The sequence below is a fragment of the Mytilus edulis genome, chromosome 12 (genome assembly GCF_963676685.1).
Source record: "Mytilus edulis chromosome 12, xbMytEdul2.2, whole genome shotgun sequence".
Lineage (NCBI taxonomy): Eukaryota > Metazoa > Mollusca > Bivalvia > Mytilida > Mytilidae > Mytilus > Mytilus edulis.
Genome location: NC_092355.1, coordinates 46616664 through 46629740, shown reverse-complemented (window position 1 = coordinate 46629740; position 13077 = coordinate 46616664). Strand labels below are relative to the sequence as shown.

At 32.3% G+C, this 13077-nt stretch overlaps 5 non-coding genes across 5 annotated transcripts; 3 read left to right on the top strand and 2 right to left on the bottom strand.

The window, feature by feature from the left end:
- Nucleotides 1–121: 121 nt before the first annotated feature.
- Trnas-aga (transfer RNA serine (anticodon AGA)) lies at nucleotides 122–203 on the top strand. Its single transcript has one exon. It is a non-coding gene; the product is annotated as a tRNA-Ser (tRNA).
- A 551-nt stretch (nucleotides 204–754) lies between these two features.
- On the bottom strand, nucleotides 755–826 carry Trnaw-cca (transfer RNA tryptophan (anticodon CCA)). Its single transcript has one exon. It is a non-coding gene; the product is annotated as a tRNA-Trp (tRNA).
- A 6832-nt stretch (nucleotides 827–7658) lies between these two features.
- Trnaw-cca (transfer RNA tryptophan (anticodon CCA)) lies at nucleotides 7659–7730 on the bottom strand. The gene has a single exon. It is a non-coding gene; the product is annotated as a tRNA-Trp (tRNA).
- A 404-nt stretch (nucleotides 7731–8134) lies between these two features.
- Trnas-aga (transfer RNA serine (anticodon AGA)) lies at nucleotides 8135–8216 on the top strand. Its single transcript has one exon. It is a non-coding gene; the product is annotated as a tRNA-Ser (tRNA).
- A 2318-nt stretch (nucleotides 8217–10534) lies between these two features.
- Nucleotides 10535–10616, top strand: Trnas-aga (transfer RNA serine (anticodon AGA)). The gene has a single exon. It is a non-coding gene; the product is annotated as a tRNA-Ser (tRNA).
- The last annotated feature ends 2461 nt before the right edge of the window (nucleotides 10617–13077 follow it).

Below are 13077 nucleotides of genomic sequence, written 5' to 3'. Positions count from 1 at the left end.
TTGCTAATGGAAATTTAAGAACTTATCAGATGACTTCCGACTGACGATGTGGCACTTACGACAGGTTGTTGTCGCATCTGGTATTAAGTATAAAGGAGTTAATTTTGGACGAACGTATCAAGTCGTCGTGGCCGAGTGGTTAAGGCGATAGACTAGAAATCTATTGGGGTCTCCCCGCACAGGTTCGAATCCTGTCGACGACGCAGACTTTTTGATATCCACTTTTTGTAATGAATCACACACACTGCTCACTCAACGCGCTCAAAGACAAGTAGGAATCAAAGTTATCGATAAGTTAACCACAGATTGATTCTGTCCTGAAAACGACCATTTTGAATGAATTCAGATGTTAATATGACAGAGTTCATTCAGCTCAACTGTGGACTGAGGAAGATCGTTAAGGTATCATGCATAGAGGAAGAAAAAAGGCACACACTCTCAGTATCAATCCTAACAATTTCGGGGAGATAAACGGTGATTTGCCAGTAAATACTTTGATTTTGATAAAAATCGTTAGCTTTCCTATCTTCCGTCTGAAATTAAATTGTTATTGGAGGAAAACTGTTAGATACAAATTAAGAATAACGTATGTGAGAATCTTTGTGTTTCACTGACATGTAACTTGAACGAGAAACAGGCATCAAGTAGGTATCTCTTTCACTCACACAGTTTTCAATCAGTTTCTTTCAATTGTCACAAACGTTGAATGTGAGACCTTTTCAATATTTCTAGAAAATTGCATCAAAAATACATATGACCCCGACGTGATTCGAACACGCAACCTTCTGATCTGGAGTCAGACGCGCTACCGTTGCGCCACGGAGTCCTTCTTCCAACCTAATGGAATTTTTAGTCTATAACGCTCAGGTTATTATCGATCCTGCTAAACCTGTACCCCTCCCTTTGGCTGTAAAAAAATAAAATCGTGTTTTCCTTACTTTTTGAAAAATATACGATTCAACACGAATCAATCATGATAATTTATAGACAAAATGTTCAAGACAAACTTGAATATTGAAAATATCGCCTGCGGCTACAATCCAAAATTGTTTGCCGAATTTAACTCTAGTTACTATAATTTAACAAAGGCTAAGTTTCCTAATTCAGACTTGCTAATGGAAATTTAAGAACTTATCAGATGACTTCCGACTGACGATGTGGCACTTACGACAGGTTGTTGTCGCATCTGGTATTAAGTATAAAGGAGTTAATTTTGGACGAACGTATCAAGTCGTCGTGGCCGAGTGGTTAAGGCGATAGACTAGAAAGGAGACTTCCGGTTTGGACATTCAGCGAGAAGGACGTAATATTCATAGCTGAATTTCAATCGAAATTTTTTTCGTCTTTGGACGAGCCATCCATGGCTTAAGGTGTAAGTGATTACTCTTAGTGACATTTCCTTTGATAATCGAGATTTATTTTCCATATATCTGACATTTTAAAGTGTTTTTGTAACCTCCCTTCACCATGCCTGGTGAAAGGGGGGCGAATAGAACTGTGAAGGAACAGACTGTCCTTGTTGATGTTGGGGACAATAAAAATGTTTCGGCCTTGTCTGTAATAAATAGTGTAGAAGCAGAAGTTGGTGAAGGTGTAGTAGAGGCTTGCGTACCTAAAAGCGGAAATGTTTACGAAATAACTCTTAAAGAATTAGAAGCTGTTGATTTGTTGTGTGACACTGGGTTCAAAGTTAACAATGTGAAATTCCAGCCGAACGCTGTATTTTCAAAGCAAAAAATGGTGAGCTTCCTAAATGTGTCATATTACGTGACGGATGACGAAATTACGAAAAAACTAGAAGATTTCGGTGCAGAACTTATATCACCTATTAAACGCCGAATGCATCCTGGCACGTCCATTGCAGATGGTACAAGGTACGTGGTAGTAAGATTCCCTGAATTTCGTCAAAGTCTACCGTACAGTATGAAATTTTCGACAGGTGTAAATTCGCACGAATACATACGAGTATTACATGACAACCAGAAAAGGGTCTGTTCGAAATGTTTCGAATCCGGCCATGTTTATATCAACTGTCCTGATAATATGTGTTATCGTTGCAAAGAGAGTGGTCATTTGGCACGCAATTGTCCGAAACCACGTTGTGATAATTGTCACCGGTATCCAGCTAACTGTACCTGTGAATTTGTATGGGATCATGATCGTCCTGATACAGAACCCCAAGATGACGTGAATGCTGAAGACTCTAATGTCGAAAATGATAACGTAACTAATGATGAACAAATGGAAGAAGATGAAGAGGTTAACAATGATGATCGTGATGATGTTGATGATACGCTAAATTTAGATGACCGTGATGAAGTAACAGATGATAAAGAAAATTCCGATGTAAATACTGCCCAAGATGAACTAAACCTAGATGAAAATAATGCACAAGATGAACTTATCCTAGATGAAAATCCTAAAACTGATTCCGGTGATGATGATGAACAAACTGAAGTTATGACAGTACATGAACTTTCAAAAGACAATTTAATTGACAATGAAATAAATATTTTGCATAAAAAAGGGGGGTCAAAAAAAGTGAACGAGTCAGTTTCTCATGAGTCAAATGTTGTGGTTGATTCTGATGTTGACAAAAATGCAGAGTCTTCGATTGCCAGTGAGACTGAAATGGAAATAACTGATGAGGAACTGGCTCGTAATATGGGGAAAAAAAGAAGGCGTCGTTTAGTTACTAGCCCCAACCTCACCCCTGAGGATATTAAGAAGATGAAGTCTAATCCTAAGTCCAAACTCCCCCTTAAACAACCAAGTTCAAGTTCATAGGTACACACCTTTATTGTTTATTTTTCTTGTTGATGGTAAATATTGTTAGCATAAATGCTAATGGTCTCAGAGATGTAACAAAGTTTCAGAATTTTACAAAATATTGTACAGAAAATTATTTTGATATTGTTGGTATACAAGAAACCTTTTGGGATGATGGTATTATTCCAAATATTGAAAAATTTTGGGAAGGAAAAATATATTTTTGTAATGGTGTAAACCTGAGACAAGGTGTTGCTTTTTTAGTAAGCAAAAGAGTACAAAATCAAGTGTCGGAAGTACAAAGTTTTGACGGTAGATGTATCCATATTTCCTTTAAACAGGAGGATAAAACTATTGATATAATTAATTGCTATGTTCCAAACATAATGCAAGAAAAAATTACGTTTTTTGAGAGACTTACTTCTAAAATGCCGAATTCGGAAAATATTATTTTACTAGGTGATATGAATACATCTCTGTCAAATCTTGATCGTTGTGGTAAAACAGAACACACACAAGATAAAGCATACAAAAAACTCACAAACATTTGTGACATGTCTAACTTGTATGATGTATGGCGAGCGAGAAATCAAAATGCACGAACCTTCTCTTGGCGTCGTATCGTTCAAAATGTCCTAATACAAAGTAGAATTGACCACATTTTCATTCCGAAAGCATATTCACAATTCGTCAAAAACGTGTATTATAAACATAATACATTCAGTGACCACTCTTTTGTTAATCTAAATATAGATTTTACTGAAATTGAGAGAGGCCCAGGGTTATGGATATTTAATAATTTGTTATTACACGACGAGGATTATGTTCAAAAAATTTCACGACTAATTGAAAAAGAAAAAAGCTGTAGACTTTTTGATGATGAGCCGCTTATTTGGTATGATAATTTAAAATTTAAAATTAAACAATTATCAAAATCATATGCGCAAAATAAATCGCGTATTGAAAAGTCAGAATATTTTAAGCTTCAAAATGAATATGAAAAACTATCGTCTATGGCGGTAAATAATGTAAATTTTGATGTAAATAAGTTCGAAGAAATGAAACTAAAACTTAAAACATATGAAGATAAAATTTGTAAAGGTGCAATATTGCGCTCAAAGGCTCAATGGGCTATAGACGGTGATAAAAGTTCTAAATATTTTTTGCAACTTGAAAAATATAAACAAAATAGTAACGCTGTAAAAGAATTAAAAACGACAGAGGGCAAAATTTTAAAAACTACAGATGAAATTTTAGAAGAAGTACATAAATTTTATAAAGAGTTATACTCTAGTACAGTGATAGATAAAGATAAAGCAAAAGAAATTTTGGAATTTATTTCTGAAAAAGTTTCTGATGAAGACAGTGAAAATTTAGAAACCGATTTAACTCTGCATGAAATTAAATCGTCATTATTTGGCATGTCAAAAAATAAATCACCAGGTCCTGATGGACTAACAGTTGAGTTCTTTTGTAAATTTTTTCATTTGTTTGGTGAGATTTTTCTTAAAATTTTTAAAGTTATAGAAGAAGAACATATATTAACAAGATCCATGCGGCATGGTATAATAAACTTAGTTTATAAAAACAAAGGGGATAAAAATTCTTTAAAAAATTTTAGACCGATATCTTTGCTTTGTGTAGACTACAAAATAATTGCTAGAATAATGTCTAATAGATTAAAATTTGTTCTGCCGAAACTAGTGTCTAGTTTTCAAACATGTTGCATATTAGGCCGTGACATTGCAGACACTACATCAAGTATAAGAGATTTAATTGAAATAATTGAAAATGATGATTTAGAAGCCTATCTTATAAAAGTTGATCAGGAAAAAGCTTTTGATAAGGTTGACCATGACTATCTGTTTCTAGTTTTAGAAAAATTTGGTTTTGGCCCTAAATTTATGCAGTGGATTAAAATATTCTATAATAATGTAAACAGCAGTGTAAAATGTAATGGTTTCCTTACAAAATATGTTAAACTTAATAATTCAATAAAACAAGGGTGTCCAGTTTCTGCTCTCCTCTATGTATTGGTGGCAGAACCATTAGGTCAAGCTATAATTAAAAATAAAAATATCCAGAGTGTAAATATCCCAAAGTCAAATGTAAATGCTAAAATATTTCAACACGCAGATGACACAAATATTTTTACTTCAAATAAAGAATCTGTAAATGAAACTTTCAAAATTCTAAATTTGTACAGTGAAGCTTCTGGAGCTAAAATTAACAGACAAAAATCTGAAATTATGTGCTTAGGTTCTGGCAATATTACTGATTCAGAGTTACATAAACTAAATATACAAAAATGTGAAAATGTAACAAAAGTTTTAGGCATATATGTTGGAAAAGATAAAGAGTTATGTGAAATTCTAAACTGGAAAGATAAAATAAAAAAGATAAAAACAATTTTATTCTTTTGGAATAAAAGAGATTTAACTTTACCAGGTCGAGCTACAGTTTTAACTTCCCTTATAATGTCGAGGTTATATTATACTGTAACTGTATGTCCATTGCCAGAAAAAGTTAAAAATGAAATCCGTCTAATTGTTATAAAGTTTCTTTGGCAAAATAAATCACATTTAGTAAAATATCAAAGTGTAGTAGGTACAAAACTTGAAGGTGGATTAAATATTCCTGATATTTTTCTAAAAATGCAAGCCTTTAGACTAAAATTTCTTAAAAAATATTTGGATCCTAAATGTCAATCAATCTGGAAAGGTGCGTTTGATTACTTTATTACTAAAATCGATAATATGGATTTAAAACAAGATATTGTGTATACGCATTTAAATTCAAAACAGATTAAACACTTACCACTTTATTATCAAGAAATGATAAACGCATATTATAAAATAAAAGCCGATTTCAAAATCGATTTTCAAGTGCAACATGTATATAATAATCCGCTGTTTTGTAATCCAAATATAACATGCAACGGTAAAATGCTTCTGTTTGAAAAATTCATTCAAACAAGCTTGATACGGATAAAAGACATTTGCTATGAATTTATGCCGGGTTTCTTCACATCAAATTCAATAGATGAAATAATAAAACAAAAATTTCCTGATGAAAAAACAGAACAAATAAAAACAGCTTTCGAAAAAATCATACGATGTATTCCTGAAGAGTGGAAAGAACTATTAAAATCCGAAAATCCTCTGAATGTTGAAAATGCTCCGATTGTTAAAATTTGTTTAGATAATGACAGAGAAATTCATTTTAGAAGTGCTGTGACGAAATTATTTTACAGCCTTCTTCTGTCAAATTTTTTTGAAACGCCCTCTGCTGAAAAGCATTGGGAGGAGCAGTATCCGCCTCTCAATTTCAAAAGTCTTTATTTGGTTGTCAATCAGAGTTGTTTACCTCCTGATTGTCATTGTTTAAATTATAGGATTGTCCATCGAGCTATTTTTACACTTGAAAAGTTGGTCAGAATAGGTCAGGCAGATACAGGCACATGCAAAGCATGCGGCCAAGGTATAGAGAATCTTGGTCACCTGTTTGTACATTGTCAAAAGATTCAACCACTTCATGATTACCTGAAAGACACATTACACAACATATTTATTAATTACCCACCTGACATGGTTAATTCCATTGATTATGAACAGTTATTTTTACTTGGTTTTTTAAAACGTTCACAAGATATTAATACTTATTTGCTAAACTTTTTCCTTAGTGTAGCCCGAGTTTGCATATTCAAAACACGGAATTTAAAAGTTTTTCATGACAAAGAAATAGATGCATTACGTTTTTTCAAATACACAATAAGAAAATACATTGAATACGCATACACGTATTATAAAATGACACAACAAAGACAATTATTCTACAAATATTTTTTACACAAAAACACTTTATTAGATATTCAAAACGACAACATAGTTTTGTTTGTCTAGACAGTTACTTCTATTTGATTGGTTGTTAGAACAATAGATCACATTCCAACGTAAAATTATCGATCGCACTTAGGTGTGTTTGACTTTTGAAAATACTTTGGAGTTGTCTCGCTTTCAATATAGAATTTGTCCACCGTCTATTCATATAGACTTTTTTGAAAAATGAATCGCTATAAAAAAAAAAAAAAAAAACATATATGCTGTATATAATTCTTTTAACTTTTAAAACATGTACATCTAGATGTATTTTATTTTTTTACTAATGTAGGAGGATAACTACTAACAACTCTGTATATAACAAAATTCTCACCAACGAGGGATGTCTCAATGGTGACAGTATGTAAATATGTAATAAAAATTTTATTAATGATAAAAAAGCGATAGACTAGAAATCTATTGGGGTCTCCCCGCACAGGTTCGAATCCTGTCGACGACGCAGACTTTTTGATATCCACTTTTTGTAATGAATCACACACACTGCTCACTCAACGCGCTCAAAGACAAGTAGGAATCAAAGTTATCGATAAGTTAACCACAGATTGATTCTGTCCTGAAAACGACCATTTTGAATGAATTCAGATGTTAATATGACAGAGTTCATTCAGCTCAACTGTGGACTGAGGAAGATCGTTAAGGTATCATGCATAGAGGAAGAAAAAAGGCACACACTCTCAGTATCAATCCTAACAATTTCGGGGAGATAAACGGTGATTTGCCAGAAAATACTTTGATTTTGATAAAAATCGTTAGCTTTCCTATCTTCCGTCTGAAATTAAATTGTTATTGGAGGAAAACTGTTAGATACAAATTAAGAATAACGTATGTGAGAATCTTTGTGTTTCACTGACATGTAACTTGAACGAGAAACAGGCATCAAGTAGGTATCTCTTTCACTCACACAGTTTTCAATCAGTTTCTTTCAATTGTCACAAACGTTGAATGTGAGACCTTTTCAACATTTCTAGAAAATTGCATCAAAAATACATATGACCCCGACGTGATTCGAACACGCAACCTTCTGATCTGGAGTCAGACGCGCTACCGTTGCGCCACGGAGTCCTTCTTCCAACCTAATGGAATTTTTAGTCTATAACGCTCAGGTTATTATCGATCCTGCTAAACCTGTACCCCTCCCTTTGGCTGTAAAAAAATAAAATCGTGTTTTCCTTACTTTTTGAAAAATATACGATTCAACACGAATCAATCATGATAATTTATAGACAAAATGTTCAAGACAAACTTGAATATTGAAAATATCGCCTGCGGCTACAATCCAAAATTGTTTGCCGAATTTAACTCTAGTTACTATAATTTAACAAAGGCTAAGTTTCCTAATTCAGACTTGCTAATGGAAATTTAAGAACTTATCAGATGACTTCCGACTGACGATGTGGCACTTACGACAGGTTGTTGTCGCATCTGGTATTAAGTATAAAGGAGTTAATTTTGGACGAACGTATCAAGTCGTCGTGGCCGAGTGGTTAAGGCGATAGACTAGAAATCTATTGGGGTCTCCCCGCACAGGTTCGAATCCTGTCGACGACGCAGACTTTTTGATATCCACTTTTTGTAATGAATCACACACACTGCTCACTCAACGCGCTCAAAGACAAGTAGGAATCAAAGTTATCGATAAGTTAACCACAGATTGATTCTGTCCTGAAAACGACCATTTTGAATGAATTCAGATGTTAATATGACAGAGTTCATTCAGCTCAACTGTGGACTGAGGAAGATCGTTAAAGGGAAATTCCGCGATTTTTTACTTATCATCTAATTATGTTCATCTTAACATAAAAAAACACATTTGCAAAGTTTTAAATTTATATTCCTTCTAATAACGGAGAAAATCAAGTATTTGTAACTTTTTTGGTTGAATTCTCGAGTGGGTCGTGACGTATTAGCCCGATTTATTGAATTCTGGGAAAAAATAAAATCTGTTTAACTCTTATAGCTTATCGACAATATACGTAATTAAAAGCGCACAGCTGACGAATGGTCGTAGTTATTAACCACAATATAATAATGAACGAAAATGAATATGCATATACCGTTTTGTATTCATTGAATTAAACTCCTATAAAATTATATGTCTCTGTCTCTAGTAAATGTTTGTGAATAAATTTAATTAATTATTGTTGAGATTTTATTCATAAAATATTTATTGAACATTTTTACTATTTACTTGTCTATTTACCGTTATTGTTTTGATAATCATTTCAATGCAACTAATGTGTGAGCAGAGTGTGTATATTATTTTGTAAAGGTCACTGTATATTTCTCGGCTTGAGGTCAATTCGTTTACCTTGTAGCTATTTAGCCGCAGGTGTGAGTTCAAGCGTACACAGGTATAAATGTTGTTATTTGGAAAGGATATACAGAAAGGATTAGAAAGAGTATGATGTCACGATGTTAATACACTAAGATTTAATACACGATGAGAATAAAGATTCAATAATTAAATTGTGTAAATTAATTGAAAATAAAATTCAGATTCGTAAATCCGAAAATGTATAAAAATAAAAGGAAACAATTTTTGATTACTTTCTTAGCGGCAATTGGCGTAAAGATTCAAATATGAAGTAAAAAATAGTAGTTTTAATCTTTAATAAAAACTAAATGCAATATTACCCAATTTGATATACCATTGTACATCTGTTTGATATCATTGACTTTACCGGAATTTCTTAACTTGTATTCAAATCTGGCTGTGTTTAAATGCTAATGAAACTATTGCAATTTTAAAGTTTTTAATTGACAAAAAAATACAACATACATGGGTTTTTTTTTAGTTTCTTTTTAACATTTTATTCTTACATATTTAAATTCATTTGACAATCATTTACACGAACTTTTTGTGAAAAAATACCAATTATCTAAGCTAAGGCATTATTTTTTTTTAAGGATTTTTGAGGATTTTTTTTTTAATTCTATGATAATAGTTGTGCAATGTTGAACATGATAGCCGTCATTAATCCAAATAAGTAATACAGAAGTTGTAATAAAAGTTATATTTTAGTCATGCATAACTGATATTGACGAATTTAGAATAGTTCATTCATACATCGTTGTTCTTAAAACAATCATTATTAGAATACATGTAAGTTTCCTGACGTATAAGAGCCATTGAGGATGAGCTCCAGAGAAAGCAGACTAGTAGCGTTTCGTTCGTTTGTTTGTTGGGAAAGGAGAGGAAATGCAACCGCTTGTACAGATAAACAACAGAATTACCATACAAGCATTTATAGTCAACACAATCAGAAACAGTTCCCATCGTTAGACGGGGAATATGAAGGCTTTCAAGAATGAACAAGTGACATGTCTAACTCGAACAGTTAGAAAACGGACTATCGACATCGACCGCTTGTTCTTGATAGTTGAAATTGTATGCATATATACGTATACGTTTATGATAGTGATGAGTTCTTGTGTCTGACAAAAACTAAATTCCTTCATGGTTATATCTTGCCATACGTTTATATTGGTTTGTAAGGTGATTACTCAAAATCGATCCTGCTAAACCTGTACCCCTCCCTTTGGCTGTAAAAAAATAAAATCGTGTTTTCCTTACTTTTTGAAAAATATACGATTCAACACGAATCAATCATGATAATTTATAGACAAAATGTTCAAGACAAACTTGAATATTGAAAATATCGCCTGCGGCTACAATCCAAAATTGTTTGCCGAATTTAACTCTAGTTACTATAATTTAACAAAGGCTAAGTTTCCTAATTCAGACTTGCTAATGGAAATTTAAGAACTTATCAGATGACTTCCGACTGACGATGTGGCACTTACGACAGGTTGTTGTCGCATCTGGTATTAAGTATAAAGGAGTTAATTTTGGACGAACGTATCAAGTCGTCGTGGCCGAGTGGTTAAGGCGATAGACTAGAAATCTATTGGGGTCTCCCCGCACAGGTTCGAATCCTGTCGACGACGCAGACTTTTTGATATCCACTTTTTGTAATGAATCACACACACTGCTCACTCAACGCGCTCAAAGACAAGTAGGAATCAAAGTTATCGATAAGTTAACCACAGATTGATTCTGTCCTGGAAACGACCATTTTGAATGAATTCAGATGTTAATATGACAGAGTTCATTCAGCTCAACTGTGGACTGAGGAAGATCGTTAAGGTATCATGCATAGAGGAAGAAAAAAGGCACACACTCTCAGTATCAATCCTAACAATTTCGGGGAGATAAACGGTGATTTGCCAGTAAATACTTTGATTTTGATAAAAATCGTTAGCTTTCCTATCTTCCGTCTGAAATTAAATTGTTATTGGAGGAAAACTGTTAGATACAAATTAAGAATAACGTATGTGAGAATCTTTGTGTTTCACTGACATGTAACTTGAACGAGAAACAGGCATCAAGTAGGTATCTCTTTCACTCACACAGTTTTCAATCAGTTTCTTTCAATTGTCACAAACGTTGAATGTGAGACCTTTTCAATATTTCTAGAAAATTGCATCAAAAATACATATGACCCCGACGTGATTCGAACACGCAACCTTCTGATCTGGAGTCAGACGCGCTTTTTTTTTTTTTTTTTTTTTTTTTTTATCTTTATTAAAATAAGACATCATATTATACACATTAAAATACATAAAACATTATCACAAGTGTCAATATCAATTCAAAATGTCTATAACATTCAATTTCAAGCTTCTTTATAAATGTCTACATGACACAATCATTTTAGATATTCAAATTTCTACAATTTAAATATTATATCATCATCTACTTCTTTAACCAGAAGATTATCAAGCAAAAATTTCTTTTCAAACAAAGAATTCATTTTACATTTTTGACACATATACACATAAAAGTACATGACATAATGTTTCAGTGTGTACTTGAAAAGTTGAACTAAATTTACATTTGTTTTGCCATTCATTATAATATTCCTTCTTCTAAATATACAATATCTTGCAGTTGAAAGCAAAAAGTTAACAAAACAGTCATTTACACCTTTCATTTTCCAATTTAACCCAAATAGTAGCAAATGTTCACTCTGTACAGCACTTATTTTGTCAGAATCACAATTTTCAAATAATTTTACAAACAATTCAGACAAATAGTTATGAAATTCTAAAAGTTCATCACAGTTTATAAACATATGTAAAAGATCTTCAATTTCACTACCACAAACATCACATAAATCATCATCAGACCATCCAATTCTTTTGAATTTACTTTTAGTAAATATACAATTATGAAGTATTTTGTAATCTAGTTCAATAAACTTTGCAGGTTTCCAGAATAAATTTACATTACACCACATTATTCTAAAGTCATTATCATCAATATTGAACAGTGTTTTCCACATTTCAACACCACATGGATCTTTACAAATATCATCTAGTAAACAATTATACAGCTTATTAACAGTACACAATGGTAATTCAAATGGTACATAATTAATAATAACAGAAATGTCTATTGTTCTTTTTGTATTCCTATGATGCAATTCACTTTGCACGGTCTGCTTCCAGTCATCAGGTATAGCACATATTAAACAATGATAACGATCAATTACATTATTTACATTTGCATTTTCAAATACATTTTGTATTATTTCAACAATAGCACAATCAGGCAAAAACCCTGTTTTAACCTCATAACATATATCCTTAAGAGTGATAATACCAGCATTTATAAAATCATACCAAAGTATTGGTTTATCCTTCAGAACAATCTCCGGATTCCTAAACAGTGGTTGATCATATATATTTTCTACACTTAATTTCAATTCAGACTTCTGTCTCAAGATGTACCAAGCTTCTAACATTTCTATATACACAGTCGGTAAACATTTTAACTCACAATGTGGTACTTGAATAAACAATACTTCTAAACCAAGATTCATATTATAAATCTTTGACACAAAATATTTAAAAGTATGCTTCCATAGTACATCATATTCATCATTTATCAATCTTCCTAAAAACTTTAGTCTAAATGCATGTATTTTACATTTCATGTCAACTAATTGCAAACCTCCATTACATTTAGGATTTATTATAACATTATAATTCACCAAATGAGATCTCTTATTCCATACAAAATTAACACATAAAATCTTTATCTCATTATAAGCCCATTCTGGGATAGAGGATACAAAAAGCGTATACCAAAATCTAGACATCATTAACGTATTTACAACAACAACTCTACCCTGCAAGGTTAATTGCCTTTGTAACCATATATTCAAAAGAGATTTTAATTTTGATATCTTTTCTTTCCAATTTAGATCATCACATATATTTCTATTTTTTCCAACATAAACACCAAGTAACTGTACATTATTATCACATACTTGTAAACCATACTCCTGTTTTTCTACAGGTGACAAATCTCCCTTTCCAACACACAAAATTTCAGATTTTTGTC